This window comes from Puma concolor, chromosome F2 (assembly GCF_028749965.1).
Source record: "Puma concolor isolate L17-30 chromosome F2, mPumCon1.1.hap2, whole genome shotgun sequence".
Taxonomy (NCBI): Eukaryota; Metazoa; Chordata; class Mammalia; order Carnivora; family Felidae; genus Puma; species Puma concolor.
This window is the reverse complement of record NC_141684.1, coordinates 57,300,191-57,325,715: the sequence shown is the minus strand read 5'-3', so window position 1 is coordinate 57,325,715 and position 25,525 is coordinate 57,300,191.

The following is a 25,525-nucleotide window of genomic DNA, read 5'->3' as shown; positions in this document are numbered from 1 at the left end:
ATGTGCAAATGTCTGTTATTCTCAAAACACTTCTGAAAAATATGCAAATGTTTTGTGCCTCAAAATATTAAGGTTGTCCATTTTCCCCCTATTTCCCAAATGCCTGCTTATTTTCTTTCATGTGTGGGTAATATTCTAAACCTTGGTTTGTTATCAAATTAAATTAAGATCAAAGTTAATTCCCCCTTGTTTCATATTCCGAATCCTATTATGGTGTGTTCAAATTTAAGGGCTTCATATTCAAGGATACAAACTGAATCATATATGATTCATTTAAGGTTTATCTTTTTAGGAAAATACATTTTAAAATCTAGTGCTTCATTAAATGAATGAATACTTGCATTTACCCAGTTGTGTGGTTCATAAATTCATAAGAATTCTTTGTAAAAATCAGCTGTATTTATGCATATTATACATTAATCTTCTATACACCATATTTGAGTTTTGTACTTGTGATCACAGTCTTTAATTAAACAAAACAAGTCACATTTCTTTATAATCCCTAGGGTTGAAACAAAACTGTGATTCTAATATGAATGCTTTGAAGAATACTTTTCTATCAAAACTTGTAGGAAAGTGATCATTTCAAGCACATAATCATTAAGGTATACTTGGTTTAATTTATTCTCACCTTCTTTTAATACACGTGAAAAATTATGTTTGACAAACAAAGGAAATCAAACCAAATTATTATTTGATTCTTTGCTTAACTGTGTAAATGGCTCACTGAGTTGACTGAGATGACCTGCTTCATAATATCTTCTCTATGGTTTGAGTTTTTGTAATTCTTTTAAAAAATTTTTGTAACGCTTATTTTATTTTATTATTTTGTTTTGAGAGATAGAGACACAGAGCTTGAGTGGGGGAGGGGGGGAGAGAGAGAGAGAGAGAGAGAGAGAGAATCTAAAGCAGGCTTCAGGCTGTGAGCCAAGGGGCCCAGAGCCCCACATGGGGCTCAGACTCATTAACCATGAGATTGTGACCTGAGCTGAAGTCAGACTAAGCCACCCAGGTGCTCCTTCATTTTCATAATTCTTTTCACTTTAAGTACACATCATACTGGACAAGAATTTTCGCATTCACTATCACAACACTATTGATAGTATTTCACATTACTATCAATTCTTACATCACGTTGGGAGGTCAGTAAGAGTAACCATAATTTTATTTGTTAGCCGGAGACACTGACACTCACTGTCTGAGGTTCTACAGCTATTAAATGAGGAACCATTAAATGGACTTGAACACTGATTGTCTCAGAAAAACTTAGGGTAAATTGGGTAAAATTAGTCATTAAATAGGAATTAAAACATTTTTATGAATATAAAAGAAAAACAACTAGTAAATAAAACTAAATTGTCCATAAAGCCAACATATGAGAGAAACCAGGAAGAAAGCATCACTGGCCCTTCAAGATTTGATTGATGTTTAAAATATATAAACTATGTGGGGGAATCAATTTTTTTTCTTTCTCTTTTTCTCATTCTCTCTCTGTGTCTATGTGAGTGTCTATCTATCTATCATCATCAACTGTATGTCCATCCATCCAATTATTACTTGCCTACTGCAACCCTGTTGTGTCACACAATTATTTATTACCATTTCTCTACTTCCTCAGCCCTGTTTGACTTAATAACAAATATTGAACAGGCTGGTGTAAAATAGAGGACTAGAGGGAGAAGAGTTGATGTCATAGTCTTGGAAATTGAAAACAAGATCATCAGTGTCTGAATAATAGAGGAAAATTAATGTTAATTTTGCAAATAGAATCATAAATTCCATTCAGTGTGAAGCAAATTGGAAAAAATGTAGTACTTTTAATGGCTTAACCAGCTGTGAATTGAAGGACAGGCAATACACATGGAATTTATTCTTTATATTTTTTTCAGCATATGCAAGGACTTAGTTCCCCATCATCACTCATGGCAGTTGTTCAGCTAATTTTTGGCAGGTTGTAGAAACAATGTCTCCATAGTCACCAAGTGGCTCGTTTCATTTATATAATGAACACCATTTAGCATTCAAAAATAAAAATACATATCAAATGGATTGCAAAAATACAAAGAGTGCACAATGAAGTGGGAAGCCACTAAATTACTATCCACCAGCCTTTCCATTTTATTGCCCATGTGAACTAAATTGAACAATTCCAGATGTTTTAGGACTTCTGATAGATACAAGATAATCTTCCTCTCTATCATTCTACCTAGTCAATTAGTTCCTCATTTTCTAGCCTTCCTACTATTTGTAATTGTAGAAGAAAGAAAAGGCTTCATTGTAGCTTTCAAGGCCACCAGAAGTCCACATTCTGACCCGCTGACTTTTTTCTCCCCGTGATCTTTTTAACAATTTTTAGTAAAATGGCCCATATTTAAGGTGGCAGAACCCAAGGTTTCAGTAATAAAATATTTTCTAGACATGAGTTATCTTGGCATTTGCCTCACTTCTCTTATACCTCTGTGTATACAACTAAAGACTTAAAGCATTTTTGTTTATTTGCTTGCCAGTTTTGGGGAGAGGGAATGCTGGGAAGGACACCCTTCACCTGACATCCACTGAGGCTCTAGCAACCTCAATCAAAAACTTTCAGGTATTTGGGTAGTTGGGCCTCAGAAAGAAGCGTTCTGGCTTTCTAACCTGAATACTTTTTAATCTGTGGTTAGGCTTACTTGGTTTTCTAACTTTCTTGTCATGATATTTTAAGATCTCCATTGCTTTGATGACTAACTGGGATAAGCAAATATCATTCTTGGTACTTTTAAATGCATGTACCCAAACTATTACATATGGGTAACAAAAAGTTAAAAAATTCATTTTCAGATGATATGGACATACATACCTTCTTTTTGTTCCTCAAGAAAAGAGAACAATCAAAAGTAAAGGTGATAATCCTTACATTTTAATTATTTGCATTAATACATGTAATTTAGTTTGGAAATATACATCGAAAGAAATAATTTCATCCTAATTTAAATGTATAATTGTATTGTATTTTATTGAATCTTGAAAATACTATTTATATTCACTTTAATGCTTGCTCATCAAAGTAGGTAACTGGTATAGAGAAAACTAAATTTTGGAAGCATACAGCCTATGTGCATTTTTTCCCAAGCTCCACTTAGATACATGTCCTAATGAAATAGATGAGGGAAATCAAATAATATTGATAAACAAATGGTGGCTTGGCTTGCATGGTGATCTTAAGGGTGGAGTACTATCATTTAAATACCTACTAATAGATTCTGGTGTTCTTTATCTCATTTGCATATTGTAACAATGATTAATGACATGATCAATACTTTTTTAAGATAGTAAAATAAACTTAAAGAAATTTAAGCAGATTGTTCAAGGTTTTATACTTTATAAATGGTGAAATTCTACTTTCCCAAATATGGTAACAAATTCACACACACACACACACACACACACACACAGATAATATATAGTAATAAAAACATAAATGACTAGGAAAGAGATTTCCGGACACATAAATTGGATGACTGTTTAATTTATCATTCAAATCAGTATACTTTTGAGAATAAAAGGAGAATCCATTAATAATTATATAGAGGACCAGTATAAACTTGGGAAATAGGATGTATTCTTACTCTAGACATAAGGGAGCCAAGACAGACAAGACATTCTATGGTTCGAATTTAAACAAGGTCAAAAGAAATCACTTCAGTCTTGATCAATTAAGTAATTAATTTGTCATTCTTAATATTTACTGAGAGTTTACCATGAACTAGACACTTCACCAGTCACAGGAGTTCTAACAGTTATTAAGAAATAAATGGTTCCTATCTTCTTTGGAAAGCTTTCAGGCAAATGGAAAGAATAGACAAAGACAAGTAAGAAAATGAATGAATAAAGTAATGATATCTACCATGAAGGAATGAATGTGTACTTATACATGTCTCTTTGAAGGAGAGATAATTAAGCCTTTTGTACCCTACTGTCAGTATATCATTGGTACAAGTCTGGGAGAGGGAGGGCAAGTCAGGGAGAAAAGCCTCCTGTTCGAGGTCCGCTATTCGGCTGACAGCAATTCTCACAGAAGCAGGTGACCATGATTTGTTATCAATGAAAACATAGAGCAACTTGGGATGGATCTACTATGTGAAATATGAAGGAAACACCTTCAGACAAAGGGAAAGCAAATACATACAAAGTGGCAAAGTTTTTGCAGGACATGGGTACTTAAGGATAGCTCCTGTGAATTGGACCCGGGATAGGGGAGGCAGGTGTGCAGTGGGGGTGAGTCAAAAAATGAGTTTAGAGTGAGTCAGGAGCCAAATCACTCAGGGTCTGTGCAGAGCATGAGAAGCTGATGAGTTTAATTTTCAAGGCTGTCACATGCTACTAAGGGTTAAGGAAAACCAGTATCATGATTTGATTAAAATTTCTGAAAAAAAATTATTTTGGCTTCATTTTTCATCCTTTTGCATCAGTCTGTAACTCCACTAACATCCTACATTGTATCCAGATTTTTAAAAAGTAATAATAACAAAATCAGGCACTGGTATAGCTTTTTTCCTCTTCTTTGATATCCCTTCTCTATTTTTGTTAAGGAAGTAAGAAACCACTTTACCAACGAAGTTTTGCCAGACCACAAATATCCAACTTTCTTGTAACACATTTGTTTTAAGTCGGTAGTTGGGTGGGGTTTTCCTTATTTTAGTGAAAGTGAAGTGGAGATTTCAAAAAGTGATAGTTTAGCGGCACCTCGGTGGTTCAGTTGGTTAAGCATCTAATTCTTGATTTTGGCTCAGGTCCATGATCTCACAGTTTGTGAGTTTGAGTCCCGTGTTGGCTGTGCATTGATGGCATAGAGCCTGCATGGGATTCTCTCTCTGCCTCTCCCCTGCTCTCTCTCTGTCTCCCTCTCTCTCAAAATTAAGTAAACAAACATTAAAAAAATAGAAAAAAAGTGATTGTTTAGAGATCTGACTAGTAGGAAAAAAAAATCTATTCGCATTGTGGTTGGCAAACCTCTAAGATAGTTTCCAATAAACCTCACCTCCTGCTACTCATGCCCTTGTACTTCCTGTTCCCCTCAATGATGGACTGATCTTAGTGAACAATAAAATATAGTAAGTTGATGAAATGTCAGTTCTGTGATTAGCTTACAAAGGATTGTAACTTTAATATTGCTAGCAGATTCCCTCTATTGCTTTTGTGGCTTGTACACTTTGATGAAGCAAGCTATAATTTGGAAAGGCCTAATTGGCAAGGAACCGAAGGATGCCTCTAGCCAATAACCAGTGGGGAACCGAATTCTGCCAACAACCACTGAGCTTGGAATTAAATCCTTCACCAGTCAAATCTTCAGATGAGACTCCTGTCTGATGCCTTGACTGCCATCTTGTGAGAGACTCTCAGGCAGAGCATCTTGCAAAATCATACCCAGATAATTGTAAGGCAAGAAATATGTGTTGCTTTGGGGCCCCTGGGTGACTCAGTTGGTTAGGCGTCTGACTTTGGCTCAGGTCATGATCTCACAGTTCATGGGTCCGAGCCCTGTGTCGGGCTCTGGGCTGACAGATCAGAGCCTGGAGCCTGCTTCGGATTCTGTGTCTCCCTCTCTCTCTGCCCTTCCTCTGCTCATCCTCTCTCTCTCTCTCTTAAAAATAAATAAATATTAAAAGAAAGAAATATATGTTATTTTAAGTTGCTAAATTTCTTGATAATTTGTTTTGCATAAGTAAATAATGAATACACAATGAAATACAGTTTCCTCTCCTAATCAGGGATTGTGGGCTTTTAAAAAGTCTCCTTCTGTATTGTAGGATTTACAAACACAATAGGTAGTTTAACACATTATTATTAAGGTACTGGAGATCCATAATTGTGTTTGGATAAGAAGGCACAGATATTTAAGCATTAGTTACTTTCAAATAATGAAGAATTAATGGTTTCATTTTTCCTATTAAGGGAAATATATATTCTTTTTTAAAGCACTTTTAAGACTCAGTTTGAAGCATGTTTGTCAGTAAGGTATCAATTATTTCATATTTCTTCTGAAATTCAATGACTGTTTTTCTCATTGATTTTATTAGATTAGGTTCTCCAGAAACAGAGGCTAACACTGGGATTCTTATACAAGTGTTTTATCAAGGGAGTGCTCTCAGAAGAAGAGTGAGAGAAATAAGATAAGGCAGGGAATGTGCTAAACAAAGACATTGTCTCAGTTGGAGATTAACTGGAGCCTGAGCCCATGGAATTTCTGGAACACAACTATACCAGAGAGTTAGTTTCTCTCTTGATGGAGTGACTCAGTCTTTTGTATCCTGCTGATAGTTAGTTATTGAAGTAAGGGGAGCATAGCCTCCATGTAGAAGAAATTCCCAGTTGGGTGAGGGCAATTTTCAGAGAAAGAAGAAGTTTTAAGCTGTTATTACCCAAAACTCACAGCAACTGGGGAATAGGTGCTCTCCAACTAAAGGATGGAGCACCAACCACATTCACTACAAGGATTACGCATTCTGATTCTTTTTGTTCCCTTTTTAGATACACTGGAGAAATGGACACAAGCAATATTTTTAGTCATGACACTTCATAAAGGGTATCTATAAAATCTAACTTTAGGGTGATAAAGTTTTGAAGGTAGGTATAATTTCTTTTTAGATATATGAAATCAATCACTCAAGAAGAATTCATTGAGGAACTTTGTATAAGCACCAACTACTAAATATTTTAAGTAATGCAGCGATGTGTTTTAAGTATTTTCTAACTCATTTATAAGGAAAAGAGACTTTTTTTAAGTTACCAATTTAGCAAAAAACTGGATATTAAATCAATATTTTATAAAAAATTTAGTAGGTTTTCATTTCTAGTGGTTCTTTTTTTCTTAATGTTTATTTATTTATTTTTGAGAGAGAACAGAAATCCTGTGTGTGCATGAGTGGGGGAGGGGCAAAGGGGGGGGGGAGACAGAATCCAAAGCAGGCTCTAAGTTATCAGTGCAGAGCCCAACGTAGGGTTGACAAACCATGAGCTCATCCCCAGAGCCAAAGTCAGATGCTTAACTGACTGAGCCATCCAGACGCCCCTAGTTTTTCTCTTTTCCTTAAAGAGATGAAAAAAACCTTTCAGATATTCCCCTATTGACACAAATTACTTTTATTATAACATTTTTAATATGCATAAACTTAAAGTTAGGTCTCAAATACACATAGTGATTAAAATTAAATGGCAATAGTTTTTAAAATGGTTGTAGTCCAGAATATGCTTATATTAATTTAATATCATTGTTAAATGAAATCACCACAAAACCATAGAGCTTCCATCACCCCAAAACATGTCTCAATTCCAACTGCCTATAAAATCTAAATACAGAAAAAATTATATTACTTCCATGCAAGTAAATAAAATAAAAATTCAGAAAAAGGAAAAGAAATCACAAATAAATTAGATATGTGCTGTATATGGATGAAGAATAGGACATCTTGGACTTACTGAAGAGAAAGGAGAGGATATAACCCAGGAAAGAGGGGCAAATTTGGAGACAGGAGTAAATGTGCTCGGGCTAAATTTAGATCATTTTATTAGTGACTTTGGTTTCAGGATTGTGTAGCTATAATTATGGAACCCAGAAGTAATAATACATAAGAGTGTGCACACTACACAAATTTATATGATCTAACATAAATCAAAACCTCATGTTTCCTCCATTTTTGTATTTGTATAATCTTAGGTAATAGCATGTGCCCACTATGTTTACTTTGAGTACGACAGTCCATTGAGTTTACACGCGCTTTCTCTTTGGAAGATTCTTGGCTGGCTACCCATAAGCTAGATCCTAAATGTTTCTGGATTTTCACTCCTTAGAAAATGCATTCAATTTCTTCCCACTTTTGACATTGACATTAGGTCAGCCCACCTCTGAAAGCATTGTGTTGAAATGGCTGTCTTCATATATTCCTCATTGTTGTTCTTTGGTGAAATTGTCACTTGAGGGTCAAATTAGAGCTCATTCAACCAGAGCCATAGCAGTGACAGTAATCAGCCTCAGGTCATTTCTTCCACTTGAGAATTTTCAGGGCAGGCACTTGTAGTTCATTTCCTACTTTTACAAAGCATTACTGTCTTATTGGTTGCATTGTGTAATGAATCTGAGTTTGGGTTTACAATTTTATAAATTTACAGTTTCTGATTGTCAGTATTTATTTGGCTTTCACCCTTGACCCCAGGTTTTCTTTTTTACAAAAATTTTATTTTTTAGAATGCTTTCCAATGTTAAATTTTATTGGACATATTTATTAACCAATTCTTAGCATATCATTTTGTTCAAATAGCTTCTCAAACCTAGAAAAAAATTCTCATGAAATTTACCATCAGGGCAAATATGCTAGCTTTCTACATAATGTTGGGGTAATCATCATTTTGTGTGCATTCTATAACTGCAAGAGCTAAAGACCTTGAAAAATTATAAACACAGTCCTTGAAAGAGATCAGTGAAAGGGACAGAACTGCTGACTTCAAAAAGTTATTTCCTTCACATATTTCTCTTTTCGTGAAGATCAGGAAACTGTATTTAAAATTTTTTTAAATTTGAAAATGTTAACTAGGAAGATTATTTTTTAAGGAATATAATTTTCAAAATTTTAATCTCATATATACTTTACTTTTTTTTTTTAATTTTTTTTTCAACTTTTTTTATTTATTTTTGGGACAGAGAGAGACAGAGCATGAACGGGGGAGGGGCAGAGAGAGAGGGAGACACAGAATCGGAAACAGGCTCCAGGCTCTGAGCCATCAGCCCAGAGCCCAACGCGGGGCTCGAACTCACGGACCGCGAGATCGTGACCTGGCTGAAGTCGGACGCTTAACCGACTGCGCCACCCAGGCGCCCCTATACTTTACTTTTTAAAATTTGCACACAACTGGGCTGTTATAATTCAATTTAATTCAATAGCATTTTAACCAAATAATTATCTATTAATAAGGGCGAAATTCACCAACATGGAAATAGATGCATTTTAGACGTTTGAAATTTTGAATGTGTAGGAATGAGTCATATCATTTTAGTTCAATGGGTAAGAAGGGTGATCTTTGAAATTTACATATTTTGAGTAATTTAGTTCTGACAATAGCATTGAACATAGTTAAATGATTACAGTAAAGTTTCTGAAAATGATAATAATCTATAGTTTATTTATCTATAAATATAAATTATTAACCTATAAATATAAATATCTATCTTAGTGAAGTGAGTAACTAAAAACTAAATTACAAGTATCTATGCACCCTTTACGGTATCCGTCTTTGACCCTGGCCTCATGTCCTTCCCTACTCAACAGAGACTAAATGGCTGACCATGTTCTCAGGACACTTTCCTGTAGTGCAGGAAACATTCAGACCAATCTCAAGGTTTAGTTTGAAGAAATGAAGCAGAAAATAATTAAGTAAGGTCATACTAGATAGGGGGACAATATTCTTCCTGGTATCCTACAAGCATCAAAAATATAACAAGCTTAAATCAAAATTCATTACTTTCAACTCCTCAAGCCTACTACTGTTAGGGCAATCCCACCTTAATTACCCAAGGCACAATTTTAGAAATCTTCAATTTTCTCTCACCTTAGACCCAGATGTAATTCATCGCTAATTCCTTTTGACTTTACCTGCTAAATATAGCCAGTGTATTCTCCTTCTCTTCTGCAATACCACACCTGATGTCAACATTTTACCATCTTTTGCCTGGGCTCTTGAGCTCACTATCTAGCTAGTTCTTTCCAAAATGCAAATATGACTATGACATTGTAGTTATTAAAGCATTCCAATGATTTCCCATCAGTCTTAGAATAAATACCAAACTCCATAGGATGGAAAAACCTAGACTCACCTATAACTTAAATCTGCCTCATTTTCCTGCACTATGTTTAATGACTTCACAACACAAAGCTCTTGACCTCTTCACAGGTACTATTATTCTTTGCCTTAATTTATATTGCCTCCAATATATAGAATTCTGGTTCAGTACCTTTGGCTTAGTTACCACTCAGTAAAAGGTACCTTTGCTTCCCCTCATCCTTATATTGGGCCTATTTCCCCTACTCTATAATCCATCACTCCTTGTCTTTCTTAACACTCATCATATTATTTTATTTTTTGTTACTACTTTTTAATGGTTATTTATTTTGAGAGAGAGGGAGTGGAGGAGTAGAGACAGAGGAAGAGAGAAAATCCCAAGGAAGCCCCACACTATCAATTTGGAGTCCTACTAGGGCTCCATTTCATGAACTCGTGAGATCATGACCTGAACCAGAATCAAGAGTCGGACACTTAACCGACTGAGCCATCCAGGTGCACCTCATCATATTATTTTAAGTTATCAATTTACCCATTGCCTATAGTCCTTGAGAGAAAAAAAAACTATGTAAAAATAGTCTTCAAAGCTAGTTCTTAGCCCAATGTCTAATACACACACATAAACATGCTTGTTGAACCAAAACTTAATATACCTGTTGTTATTGTCATTTTCAAATCCCATATCCTTCCTCTATGTTTATTTTATTGTGGACAATTGATGTCAAATTTGCCTGAGTTTCTTTTTTTTTTTTTTTTTTTTAATTTTTTTTTTCAATGTTTATTTATTTTTGGGACAGAGAGAGACAGAGCATGAACGGGGGAGGGGCAGAGAGAGAGGGAGACACAGAATTGGAAACAGGCTCCAGGCTCTGAGCCATCAGCCCAGAGCCTGACGCGGGGCTCGAACTCCCGGACCGCGAGATCGTGACCTGGCTGAAGTCGGACGCTTAACCGACTGCGCCACCCAGGCACCCCTGCCTGAGTTTCAATGTAAAGAAATGATTGAGGAATTATGCAGTGTTAGTACATACGCTATTGAGTGAATAGTTCGTAGTTTCCTTTTGAAATGTAATGTCACACAACCTATCCAGTATCTGGCGATTAACCCATCGATTTAGAGTTTACCTTTAGTTCTTGCTTTTCTAGACTCTAAGCTCCACAAGCAGAAGGGATAGTGTGTCTTACATATGGCTTCATCTCCAGTGTCTAGAACAAGACCTGGTGCATGATTTTAGCTCAGTTGTTATTGGTTAAATATATCCAGCCTATTATAACAATAGAATTGAGAAACACTGATGGTCTATATGTTACTAGTTTCCTTTTGATTTGCTGGGTGTATGCTCCTTCTAGTTCTAGCATGCAGAGGATATCTTGTATGTAAAAGAGGCTATGGGAAAACGAGGGATCTACAGCTGGATGTCCTCATATTTGGTGTCATACTTTCTTGATGCTTTTTTATTGTCTCTTAATTTCCTTGAGGTTACATTTAGTACATGGCTAACTCACATAAAGTCATATGACAGAAATTAATTTTTATTTTTTTCTGTTTCTTAAATGGCAGGTAACTCCCGAGCAGAAGAAAAATTATTGTCTATAAGAAGTTTTTTTGTGTGTTGAACACATTCATATTGACAGCTACTTTTAAAGTTAATACCACAGGTAAAATTTTATGTAATGTAATATTAAATGTTTTGTTAAAATAATATATATATAGAGAGAGATATCATCTTTCTCCATTTCTTACATTATTATACTGCTTAAGGTAATTGCAAACCCTTGGTTTCTGATTTGGAAAAGTTTTGAAGGCGTTCTTTGAGATTTTAAGCAGCTAGATGATACAGTTATAACTTTACAAGAGCAGTTTTATGTTAAGTTTACTTACTCATTTCTGTAAATTTTGTTCCGTTCTGGTATTTGAATGATAGCTGAAACAAAGAAAATATTTTCTGAGAATAATAAAATGGCATGTTTCATATGATAGCAATGAGCAAATATTGTAGATATTTAAAGCATATGGCCACATTCAGAGCGCCTTTCCCTGAAGAAACAGCACAATACATAGTTTCTTGAAATCTCGTTTTTCTCACTCTCCTTAGAAAAATCTGTTGTCTAGACTTTTGTTTCATGTACATCCTTAACTTTTGATTTTTATCCATTACTCTCAATTAGTTTATACATTCTGTCAAATAAGATAAATGGAAAAATGTGCACAGAAAATGGGGAAATAAAAAACAACAAAAAAGGTAAGTGAAAGGTAAATTTTCAAACAAAATTGTATCACCAAATTTAGGACACTTCTCGGTGAACAGAACTTTCCAGGTTCCAAAGGGACCCCAAATGTGACAATGCTTATATATTTCTGATTAGAAACGATGCTTGTTAGATGAATGAGTGACTCTATATGTAGTTACTATTTCTGTATGTTATTTTGAACACGTGACTATCTAAGATGACTATAATGTTCTATGAACAATTAACATCAATCTTACAAGGGCTTTTTTAAAATTAAATTTGCCTTGGGACTAAATGTTCTTAGCAAGAACCTTAGTCCCACATTTCACTATCTCATTCAGGATTTAGCATATAGGACACCACAAAAACATCACTTCCCAATTCAAATTGTAAACAGAGCTACAAGCATGTAGTGGATGTATGCCCTCTGACATCCTATAATTTCTGCCCTTTTTTTTTTTTTTAGTAGCAAAGTCATCATGTATTAATCTATAACAAATTCAAGGAGTTTTGTTTGGCTGATTTAAAATCATTTTCTTCCAAACTCTTATAAAAATAGAGACTATAAATTGGTTAGCATGGATTGCCCATGGCAGCACATTTTTTTTAATGAAAATTTTCATTATCAATGGATTTTATGCAGAGCCTTTAGAGATTGTTCAAATCGCCAGCAGTCAATTTAACCATGCTAATCTTTATACCTGAGGGCCTAATTCTTAGAGAAGCTTTTGGCATGTTTTCATAGACTACTCATAATAATTATATGGATGAACCGTGGATTCTAGTTGTCTGTATTATAATCACCTCATTTTATGTTTTGGAAAATGGAAAGAAAAGTCACTTTCCCCCAATTACACACCATGTACCCACACACAAATAGCCACAATCTTCTGGAAGAAGGTTCTGAACATCCATCTGAAATGAATAAATATTTCTTTGTAAAGATAATATTAAAAATGAAGTGTGTATACATTGAACTGAGCTAGTTCAGCTATAAACATGTGCTCTATTTAACCATTTTACACAATTGTTTACAATTTTACAAGACATCCATAGTTACCATAGCAACAACTCAACATAAGCATGGTATAAAATTTATTTTGCCCCAGCAAAGAAAGCCACTTTAACAAAGTATGTGGCACATTATAGTTTGAAGTTGAATTTTTATTTTACTTTTCCAAGAATTTTGTTCCATAAATCATGGCTAGTCTGTTCAAATTTATGATCTTGAAAAGAAAATATAGTCCAATGGTCAAGTAGTCTAACTGAAAAAAATACAACTAAACCACTCTACACACATAATTCCACAGGTTGCTGGTACTGCTATTCAGGGAAGAAGTTGTCATAATCTATATGGTTGTGTTTTATCTTACCATTCCCTAATTCTTATGATAGAAAATTCAATTTGCCTCTAGTCTGAATTCATGATTCAGTATCTTTAATATACTTGTTTTCTAAGACTTATAAAAACAGATTCATTCTCTAATTCTTTAAATCTATAAAATGTTATTGAGTGTTTGCTTTGTCCCAAGTACTATTCAAGGAATAGAGAATTCAAAGAAAAACAAAATTAGTATATACACCTGTAAAAATATGAATCTGGTACAGACTTTTTATTTTGTTTCTTTCATAAAATGAAAAGATACATCGCTGTGGAGATTTTTAAAAAATTGTTTTATTACTGTTAATGCATATTTCATGTTATACTCACACATTTCTAAATATTTGTTTTACATATGTATTTAGTAGTACACTCCTTATTTGATCAATAATTCATGACAAATTTTTTTGGAGATAATAGAACAAGTATATTTACTTTTATGGGACCTAGGAAATATTTATTTGTGGATAATGCATTGGTTAATTACACTAACATAACAAAACTTTATTTACATTTAAACATACAAGGCATAACACCAACCAAAGATGTATAAAACCTAATCCCTGACCACAAGAACTTTACAAGAAAGCAGGAAAAATAAGACAACACAATATGCCTACAAATAACAAAAGTCTAAATAATGTGTATTAAAAACAATATAAGTAGGATGGCGCATATGCGCTATTCTTTGGGAAAAAAGGCAGGATTCCCCCAGGCCAGGGGATGTAATCACGGGAGGCAAAATAACTTGGAGGTGTTATTGTTCTGGATCTCCAAAAGTGTGTAGGATTTGATTGCTCGGTGGTTTGTAACTCTAGCTGAATATTAGAATCAATTAGCGAACTTAATAAAAGATTCCCTAAGACTCACCCCACAGCAATGAAATAATGAAGTAAAGTCTGGGGCTCACAAAAAAGCAGTTTGTAAGGTCACCAATGAACTCTGATAATCAGCCCCCTTTGAGAACCACTGGGGTAAACAAAAAGGAAACATTTTCTGGGAGAAACAGTATTTGTAAAGAATAGAGAGGAAAATAAATATTTCATAGTGTAACAGAAACTTTCCAATGAATCATTCAGAATACCCTAAGAAAAGGAAGTCAATTTTGGGGCAAAGTGGTCGGGTTCTAAAATAAATTTACACAAAAGACAACAGATTTTAAAGGAAGGTGACAACATAGGGAAGAGGAAGAAGGAGGAGAAAGAGAAAATAAAAACCAACCAATCATATTTCATATCATACATAATGTCTTGGTCGCTATTTTGTATTTTACATAGTAAGTTGGATTCTAATGAAATACATTTCCATTCGGGCTTTTGTGTTGAACACTATGACGAAATTTAATATGCTTTTTCATAACTCCATAGCATCCAGTCCCATGACTGATTGTGACTCATTTACATAATATCCTTGTAATATAGAATGCTAATACTCTTAAGGAAAAATAATTCCTTCACAAGATATACCTTGGAAGTATCTTAACTGGCTTTAAAGTTTTACGATTTGACACCTCAGTGAACTGGCCAGCTACACTGGACATTTATTATATTCATAGCTTGGCTTTCTTTAGAGTTCTCCTAAAATAGACTGTAGAATAGCTATGCAGCCCAGCCCTCTTAGAGAGAAAGCAATGACCTCTCTCTTGAGAGCCTCTTAGCAAAGCTCCATTCTGATCAAGAGTCATTTAGTGACTAGTTAACATAAAGCCTACTTCCTGCTGAATGTCGGTTTGTATTTTTTCCTTTTGTGGGTATGAAATATTCAATACAACAGATATCATCCAGTTCTGATACTAAAAAGGACATTCAATGCACACAGGTGAAACATCCAAATGTCCTAATAACCCTCCTTGAAGTTAATCTGATTTTCAAGGATATCAAACCACCTCAGTTTGAAATCAATTCATGTGTACTCATTTGCTTAAGAACTTGTAATCTTTCATATCACATGCATGATGTTTGCTTTACTTTTTATTTAAACATCTTTTATTTGCTACTGTGGCTACTTTTTGTTTACAAAGTTGGCTTAGGGGAACCTGGGTGGCTCGGTCATTTAAGCGTCTGACTCTTGATTTCAGCTCAGGTCATGATCTCACAGTTTGTGAGTTCAAGCCTCACATATGGCTCCACGCTGACAGTGCAGAGTCTGCTTGGGATCCTCTCTCTTTCTCTCTCTTGAACTTACTCTTTCTCTCAAAATAAATAAATAAACTTAAAAAAAATGTTTCCTTAGAGTAACATAGCCTGATCCAAACCATAAAAGAGCCATAAATTGGAGTTTTGTGAGAGTAGTATAGAGAGTAGTATTTTAATACTATATTTTCTAAAACTGTTCTCATCCAAATTTGGTGGCTATAAGTGCTGGTAATATACTACATATATACACACGTGTATTCAATATATACACACATTCAATGAGATAAACTTTATAAAGTACTTTTGAAATAAATAACACATACTCTTCAAGTTATTTTCACTGTTTTCAGTTCTATTGTTGGGTTTTCATAAGAATGTGTCCTTAAATTGAGTGTTAAAAACAATGAAAAGAGAACAAATTTTCAGCAGAAGTAATTGCAAAGGATAAGGGAATTTAGGCATTATTATCAAAGACCCCTACACTTGCTTATGAAACTTTAAATTCAAAGTCTTTGCTTCTTTGGGTTTCTTTGTCAGTAATAGATAATTATTAGTATGAAACATTAAAAAAGGATATGTGATTTGATCAGTTAATTGATTTTTAGGGTTGGTCTTTAATTTCACCTTTATCCGTCCCCTTTCAAAGATTACCTTCACCTTGTATAAATTTCAACAGCACATAAAAAGGCAATATGTTGCTTACTTTAAAGACAATTATTTCAGTAAAACTGTGTCAAGGCTTTGTGGATCCAGAATCCAGGCCACATGGTATCACTTTGAATCCAATTTAGACAAGTTTGACTAATCTCACCCTGCCTAAAAGAACTATAAATATTAAGCTGTGACTAAAAGCTCTTTGTGATGTTCCTGTCTCCTCTTCAATTCCTTTCTCCCCTTCAGTTAATTTGCAACAGCTTTTACATCTGGCAGGTGACTTGATCCGTGATCCACCAAATAATTCCCAATTCTTCAAACTCCACACAGTGTGCTTTTTTTGTTATTAATAATCATAACTTGCGTTTACTTTTGGACTTTTGTCCAAATGTCACCAAGTATTTTTTTAAATGTTAGCCTTTCCCCAATCCTCTGGTTTTGTTTTTTATTGTACAAATTTGATTCTCTTCATTTTACTGATAATCCAATGTCAAAATAAGAGTTGAATATCTGTCTCCATCTCAGAAGAATAAGGGTAGGGGGTGGCTTTTGACCCCTAGGTAGAATGTTGAGTAATTTTATCTTGGTTGTGCATATGGCAAAAATAAGTAACTGGATATCAGAGAATGTGAGAATGGGTTCTAAGAATCAAAAAGCCATTCACTTCTGCTTTCTGGTGGAATGCATTCTGCTTTAGGCTAGACTATTGGTGAAGACGTTTTGTAAAAATTAAGTTACTACGTTAAACTTCCAATCGCTTTTTTTCAAAAGTGTCATTAATTTATGGTGTTGGTGCATTGGATTATTTTGGGTTTTGCCATCATCATCGTTATCACAATAAATAAGGGTGTCAAGTTATTACATTTATTAAAACTGTTTTCTATATACACCATTTTTTGGCCAAAGTGCATTTATCATAAATTTGCAGTGTTTAGCCTTAAGATGCATATTTGCACAATTCCCTCATGCTCACTTGTCAATTCAGTTCTTTATCCTTTTGTAAGTTGATGCAACCACAATCCAAACAGATAAGTATTTTCGCTTTCTCTTCTAAATTCCTGATGCCTCAACAGACTCAAATGTCACAATACCTCCTAGCAAGATAGACGTTAATTCTGAAATGTGTCGTTGATTCTGGTAGACATAGCTTTATTATTTTATTTAAAGAATTGTGCCACTTATTCATTTTTCAGAAGAATGGGTTCTTGAGTATAGCATGTTAATATAGCTACTTTCGCTGGTAATTTTACCCAAAAATAAAAGGAGACAAAGGTTTTGCTTAGTGGTGAGAGTATAATTTGATAGCAAAACTTTTAATCTTCTTGGTTTTCTTTGTGATATGACTCTGGATTTTTGGAGAAAGCCTCCCTTGATCTATTTCTAGCAACGAAGGCATCTAGATCAGTAGCCCTTGAGGAACACCCACATTTTTCAGATCATCAAAAGGCACACATCAGGGTAGTGAATGCATCCCCTCCTGAAGAACAAAGAGAGAGCTCTACAGAGAGCACCTGATTGTAGCAGATCAGAAGGACAGCATTTGACCCTGGCTGGAAAAAAAAAGAAAAGAAAAGAAAAGAAAGAGAAAAGTTGAATAAATAAAAATACCGCCATCAAACTGAGAACTGTTACTGATTGATGGATGCATTGACCGAGGATTTGTTTGTGTGTGTGTGTGTGTGTGTGTGTGCGCGCGTGCACGTGAGATGTTTGACGTATCCTGAAAGGCACATAAAATATCCAAAGTTCATCTTTAAGCTGTGTAGTTTTGTGACTGCCACAAGGTTTCTCTTGTGTCATTAAATTTACTGAAAGTGTTGAAGGAAAGAAAACTCGGGGGAACCACACAGATGTTTGCAGTTTTCAATTTGCAGACTTGAATGCTTGCAACTGGTTACTTAACACATAGGATTTCAGTTGGTGATTATATTCATATTTGCTTTCTATCAGTATTGCATATAATTAGAAAGAGTTTTGTAATTCCTATGACCTGTTTTGGGTTAGGTCAAGTAGTTATGCGCTATATTTCTATTGCTGACCTTTACATTAAAAGATTTTCTCCTACAATTTTCGCTACGTTTTCATTTCTCCTATCTCATTAGTCCCTTACTGTCAGCCTTAGTTAATATCATTGCTTTGGGGGAAATGTCCTAATTATCTAGTACACAGAACATATTGGATAGGTTAACATTTCAGGTGCACAGTTATAATAGACATTAGTATGTATAACACACACTTTCAATTGCAATAAAAAGTTAAAACCAATCCTTAAATATATTGATCTTTTGATGAATTTTATTTGAAAGATTTTGAAAGATTTGGTGCAAATATTTTATATTTTGACACAGGAGCACCTTCTAGGTACAAAACAAACCTGTTAGGAGAAACATTTAGAAACAAAGGGGGGAAATGCCTAACACTGAGTTTTTCAGCAAGGACATTATGAAACAATTCAATATTAATTAATTTACCAAAAATGATTACTTCTTACCATATTACGGACATTGATTTGGGGAATCCAGGTTATTAGCTAATAAATAGCACTTTAGTCTTGCATATTCGAGTTGATGGTTTATTTCAGTGACTTCCTTTATTTGAATTCACTGGAAGCAATTGATTTGAATGAGGCAAGCCAATAGATATTTAATGACCCTTCTTATAATCAGAGAATAAGATTTCCAAATGTCTAGGCAGGAATAAAATTAATTTGCTTAACATACATATTTAGTTTAATGTTTTTTTTTTTTATTATTACAGAAAGAAAGAAGCCTTACAAAATAGGTAAGTTCCAACTTAAAACAAATTTAATTTTAAGCTGTGACCTTATGAACCAAACACAGTTTTAGCACTAAATGTGTGGCATCAATGAAATAACATACAAGAATAGTGAGGGTAGAAACTTGAGACCTTGAGAACAGAGAAATACAACCAGGGAGCATGTGTTTGACAAAAATCCATAGGAACTGGGGGTTTCACATTTCACTCAATTCCATTATATTCAATTCAACAAACCTTTGTGAAACACTATACTGTGGGAGATACAAAGGTGACTGTCAGAGTCACCATGTTTGAAATTTACCTCTTGCGGATGATATTTGAGGGAAGGAGGTACTGGGAAGTAACAGCTCATCACTGCCTTGCCCACTGGGACTAAGGGACATGTAGGTACTTTAACTGTATCTTCTGCAGTACAAAAAGGTTAAGAAGTCTGTTTTTCATCTCTACAACATGAACTTGACAAGTGTTTTGCGTGGGTGGAGTAAGTAGCTGCCTGCCTGGACCCCCACCTTACTGACCTTTGGGAGTAAGGCACGTAACATGAATGTACATAGAAGGTAATCTATATGGAAAATCTGGTTTCTGATCTTGACTCCAGGCTTATACCCCAAGATATGATTTTTGGACAAGTCACTTAAGTTCTTTAGGTCTCAGTTTTCTCATTTGTAAGCATGAAGTAGAAACGATTGCTGATATTCAACTGCATTTGACCTGCAAAATAGGCAATTCCTTCTGACTCAACCTAGAAAGTTAAAGAGATTAAAATTGAGGGTCACTTTCAAGTTGATCTTCTGATACTTGATGAGATTCCATTCAGAGGAGAATTAATAATAAGAGCATCAGATTGAGAGGCTCCTGGGTGGCTCAGTCTGTGAAGTGTCCGACTTCGGCTCAGGTCATGATCTTGCGGTTTGTGAGTTCGAGTCCCACATCAGGCTCTGTGCTGACAGCCTAGAGCCTGGAGCCTGGAGCCTGCTTCAGATTCTGTGTCTCTCTCTCTCTCTCTCTCTCTCTCTCTTTCTACGCTCTCCCACTCGTTCTCTGTCTCTGTCTCTCTCTCTCAAAAATTAAAAAAAAAATGTTAAAAAGAAGACTAAGTATATACTTAAATCTCTCAAGAAAAGTATCAGTGAGTGTGCATATGCATTTAAACAGGGTCACCTAGTCAAAGATAGACGGGCCACCTTTCATTATCCCTCAATGATTTTTTGACTGCCTACTATGTGTCAGGTATTGGAATAGACACTGGAGGCACAATATGTTTTTTAAAAGGTATTATTTTCATCAGCTTCCAAGAGCTTATAGTTGATGAGAATGGCTGCTTATGACAAAGAGAAGCAAACCATGCTTACAGGGTAAGTAAGAAAACCCAAAGGATGCTGGCAGGGATGGCTGAATTGAAACCTGAATTGTGAGTAGGTGTGAGCCTATCAGAAAGGATTAGGATTGCCAGCGTATATGTGTGGTTTTGAATGCAAGGGTTGGCAGCAAGAGGTGTTTGGGGTGGAGGGAACATAAAATTCTAATTTTTAAAAGAGCATCCTTTGTTTAGTCAATCAGGAGAGGTTGAGGATGTGAACTGCAAGTAACATGGGTTTGTATATTATTATACAAATTTAAAATGATTCCAAAAATAATGAAGGGAAGAAGAAAGGGCCATTGACACATAGTAAAAAGATGACATAATTTTAATTGTTTCCTAGGAAGATCACTGCTGCAAGTGTAAACAATGGTTTTTATTGGAACACGAATGGAGTCACTGCAACAGGTAGAGGGTGTTTCCAGTACCCCCGATGACCATGGCTGAGTCTGCGTGGACAACAGGCATATTCTAAATGAGCAGGACCATGGGGCGCCTGGCTGGCTCAGTCGGTTAAGCGGCCGACTTCGGCTCAGGTCATGATCTCGCGGTCTGTGAGTTCGAGCCCCGCGTCGGGCTCTGCGCTGACAGCTCAGAGCCTGGAGCCTGTTTCAGATTCTGTGTCTCCCTCTCTCTGACCCTCCCCTGTTCATGCTCTGTCTCTCTCTGTCTCAAAAATAAATAAAACGTTAAAAAAATTTTTAAACGAGCAGGACCATCTTCTGGATTCTGAAGTGAGTCAACGTCTTGTTCTTTTCATTCTACATCTTTCCAAGGGCTTGACTTTGACCAACTTTACATCAGTTACCTATCATATAAGTGTGAGAGAATAATGACTTCATGTACAACGTCAAGTGAGTCTGAGGAACAAATGACTGTTTCTTGTCATGTACCAAGAAGAAAATGAATTCAGGAGATATGAAGCTAGGACCACAGAAGTTTTGGGGGAGTGTTATTAAGAGGGAATAAAGGAATTATATCATGAGGCAAAATGCCAGGAAACTAATGAGCTACCTGAGGAGATAGAAGGCTAGCATGGAGCTGGAAATTGATCTGTGTGGCCTGGTAATGGAGGATTAAGTGAATGGCTGTCACCTTGACCTAAAGAAAAAACCAAGAGGTTGAAGGGGAATGCAAGTCAGAGTTGAACAGGAGAAAAAGACAAAAATGTAAGTGGCTCCAGTCAATGTAAGTGTCTCCAGGAGGATGAGGGGGATTGTAGGGTGAGAGCAGATGTACATCTTGTAGATTCTAGATTTGAAATATCTACTTTGGTATGTGTCAAAGGGACATTTCACAAAGTGAGACACAATCTTAAATGGTAAATGCCCACAGGGTATAATTTTCTTATTGACTCATGGGCTTTATTCTGAGGCAGAAAATATTCCAAATATATAGGACAGTTACATGCCTTGGAAAATTACCTTAGCCTTAGTTGAGCTTCTACCGAACATAGTACATTGTATATGGAAAAGGCTTAATATACATTTGTTGAAGGAGTGGCTGTGCAGGAATGTTCCAGGTTAAAAAAAAAAAAAGAATTGTTTTCATGGTGTCTGACTCTTTTCAAAACAATGCCAGGTGAACTGTTTTTATCTTAGTATACACTTTGGTTGGTTATTTTTGCTGTGAATTTAAACAGATGCCAATATTTATGGAAATGACTAGAGTTCCTTTTTTCTGTATTCCCAAAAGTGTCTAAATTTCTTTTCCTCTATTAATCACCAGTATATTTTCTCAAGGCAATAAAAAAGCAAGAACATGTTTTTGAGCACTATAAAATGTGCTAAAACAGATTTTTAGAGGTGGATGCCCACCAGCATGTGTCAGACTTCTCTTATGATACAAACTCTTTTACACTGAGGAAGAGTTTATCTTATTTCCAAATGTTACCCTAATAATCCTAACACAGACTGAGCTACAGCCATAAGAACACGCCAATGTGATCTTCAGTGTGTTTTTATCTCTTCACTTATTTAAACCACAAATATTAGTTGTTTTAAACAAAATTCTTAAACTAGACCAGTGAGAGTTTTCTCCAATGTAATTGTTATCACAGAGTAGATCACGTGATGCCCAGGGTACAGATGGTTTCATAGTGTGGGTCTCCTTCCGAGATGACTCAACAACACAGAACCGTTAGAGACATTTCAGACAACGTTTGTATTTTACAGTAACTTATTGCTCCATTCACTCCCAACTCTTGAACTTCATGTCACTTTTTCTAACCTAACAGAACACATCATGGTGATTAAAAAGGTATTTGGGCATTTGTTAATACAATAATATTTATTGAACTTCTGTTATGTTCTAGGAGCTGAGTATATATGCAGTGGTAAGAGTGCTTTGCATCCACAAACATTTGTTTTTAATGATGAACAATGTTAGCTATAAGTAACAGCTTAGTCAGAATGGTCTCCCAGGAGCATCTTCTTGGGCATTGAGACCTGGGATCTAATCCTGGCTCTGCCACTAATGATTTCTGTGTCTTTGGATAAGTCACACTAATGGATCCCTGGTTTCAGCTTCCCCACTTGTAAAGAGTGTTGGATCAGGGGACCCCTAAAGCCACAACCAGTATTAAGACTCTATGTTCAAAGCTTTTTCTTTCACCAAAATTATGATCTGTAGGTCATTGGTACTACTAGATATTAATAAAAGATAAGACTAAGTCTTAAAAAAGTTACAATATTTTATTACTGCAACATTTCCCAAGAACTTTATTCCTGTGAACATTGTGAATGCCCAAGCCAATGGGATGTTTAAGACAATGCTTGTTTCCCAAGAAACCCTTCTCTACACTCAACCTGGAACATCAATCCTATATTCCACCAAAATGTATCAAGCCCTAAGGTATCTCAGTAGAAAAACAAATAGCAACAGCAACAAGAATAAAACAAAGTCATAAAGTGATTCATGAATTTTACACAAAATTAATTAATTTAAACATATTCTACATTAGAATAGGAAACATGCTTTGGAGGATAATAGAAACGAGCCACGGATTTGGAATGCTGAGAGAGGGCTGTCTCGGTGAGAAGCTACTGATTAGGCAAAGACATGAGAGTATGAGGGAACAAGTCCATTTGATATCTAAGATCTGGTGGAGCTCCTGTGTTTAGTACCAAAATTTAGAAAAAAAAATTGTAAAAATACCATTGTGCTGAATTATAATCCAGTGAACATTCATCCAGTGCAGTGTTCGTACTGGTGATTTTGTGTGGAATTACTCAAAAGAACCAGGGCTTCATGAAGCTTATGCTCTAGTGGGGAAGAAAAAACATATATACAACCAAATAGGCCAATCTAGAAAATTAGAACATATTCTAGTATGCTTTTTTAAAAAATGTTTATTTATTTTTGAGAGAGAGAGAGAGATACACACAGCGTGAGCAGGGGAGATGCAGAGAAAGAGGCAGACACAGAATCTGAAGCAAGCTCCAGGCTCTAAGCTCTCAGCACAGAGCCTGATGCGAGGCTCGAACCCACAAACCGTGAGATCATGACCTGAGCGGAAGTCGGATGCTTAACCCACTGAGCCACCCAGGCGCCCTATTCTAGTATACTTTTGAAGGAAGCATAACAAAGATTAATACTGAGAATAATATTTGGGGACATTTTGAATAGATTATCAGGAAAAACATCGTTGACTCAATTGCATACAAATTGAGAACCAAGAAAGGGAAAGAGAGCCAGTCACCTGAAGAGTTGTGGAAAGAATGCTTTAAGATGCATTTAAGGGGCCTCTGGGTGGTTCAGTCAGTTAAGAGCGCTGGACTCGTGATTCCTTGATCTCACTTGATCTCACCTGATCTCAAGGTTGTGAGATGGAGCCTCAAGTTGAGATCCCCCTCTCCCCCTCCCTCTTGGGCTCTGTACTGAGTCTCAGGCAGACCCCCTTGCTCCCTGCCCTCAGGTTCTGCTGGTGAGGAGCCGGCTTGCGATTCTCTCTCTCTCTCTCTCTCTCTCTCTCTCTCTCTCTGACCCTCCCCTACTGCTCAGGCTCACTCTCTCTTCTCTCTCTCAAAATAAAGAAACTTTGTTTTTTTAAGATGCAAATTTAGCATTTTTGAGGAATTGAGAAAAAAACATCCCTGCAGTGTACTGAAGAAACGCAGGCAATTATCAGGAACACTTAATGAAGAGACTTGCAATGAGTTTTGAATTTTACTGTTTCTGCAACAGAAATCCGTGAAAAGGATAAGCAGAACACTAACATAACTCCATTTATATTTAAAGAAAAATCCTTTGCCCTGACTGGAGCAGACAGACCATGAGCGAGAGTCTGAAGGAAGAGGAGGGAAGGTTAGGAGGACTTTAACTGCAGATATGCTACTGGTCTAGATGCAGTTCTGAGGAAAGCCAACACTTACATGCCATATAAAGCAAGAGAAGTCAGATGAAATAGTATTCAAAGCCGAAAAGCCACCAGTGAATTCGGCGTTAAGCCAGAAGAGCATGGGTGGAGGACACGGGCGAGGAAGAAATGCATCACTGGTGGTTGGAAGGCCTCCCTTTCTATTTTATTTTATTATTAAAATGTTTTATTTTATTATTAAAATTTATTATTAAAACCTATATATGAGAGGCAGGATGATTTAAATCTTAAATCATAGCACTTATCTGTGACAATATAATCACAGGATTTCAGAGCATAATCGTACAGAAGAAGCAAAACCCGATACATATTGATGGATATAACATGAAGCTTAATAGTGTGAGCGGTAGTTTAAGAACTAGATTGATTCAAAAATTTCCCCCAAACCTCAATGTATTATCATAAACAAGTTATAATTCTTTAAATTGAATCTTTGTGTAGAACGCTGTATTTTAAAACATGAAAGACTGATAACGGCAAAGATTAGCTATGGAAAGCAGTGAATCCAGTCCTAATGTCATGCTCCTTATCTCTCATAAATGGACACACAGTCCTTCATCCGCAGCCTCCCTGCGGAACTGCCATCTCTCATGGAGGAATTTCAGTCTCTATGGAGACTGCCGCCATTTCAGTCAGTCAATTAGAGGTGAAAGGTATTCCATTTGCAGTCATCTAAGCCATCGAGCCCACCTCTTTTTTTCTTCATTCTTTCAGCCAAATGATATCTTCTTATCTAAGAGGGAAAAAAAAAAATCTGAGTATTGTGGTCATTTAATTTGAGCTCGTTCTGTCCT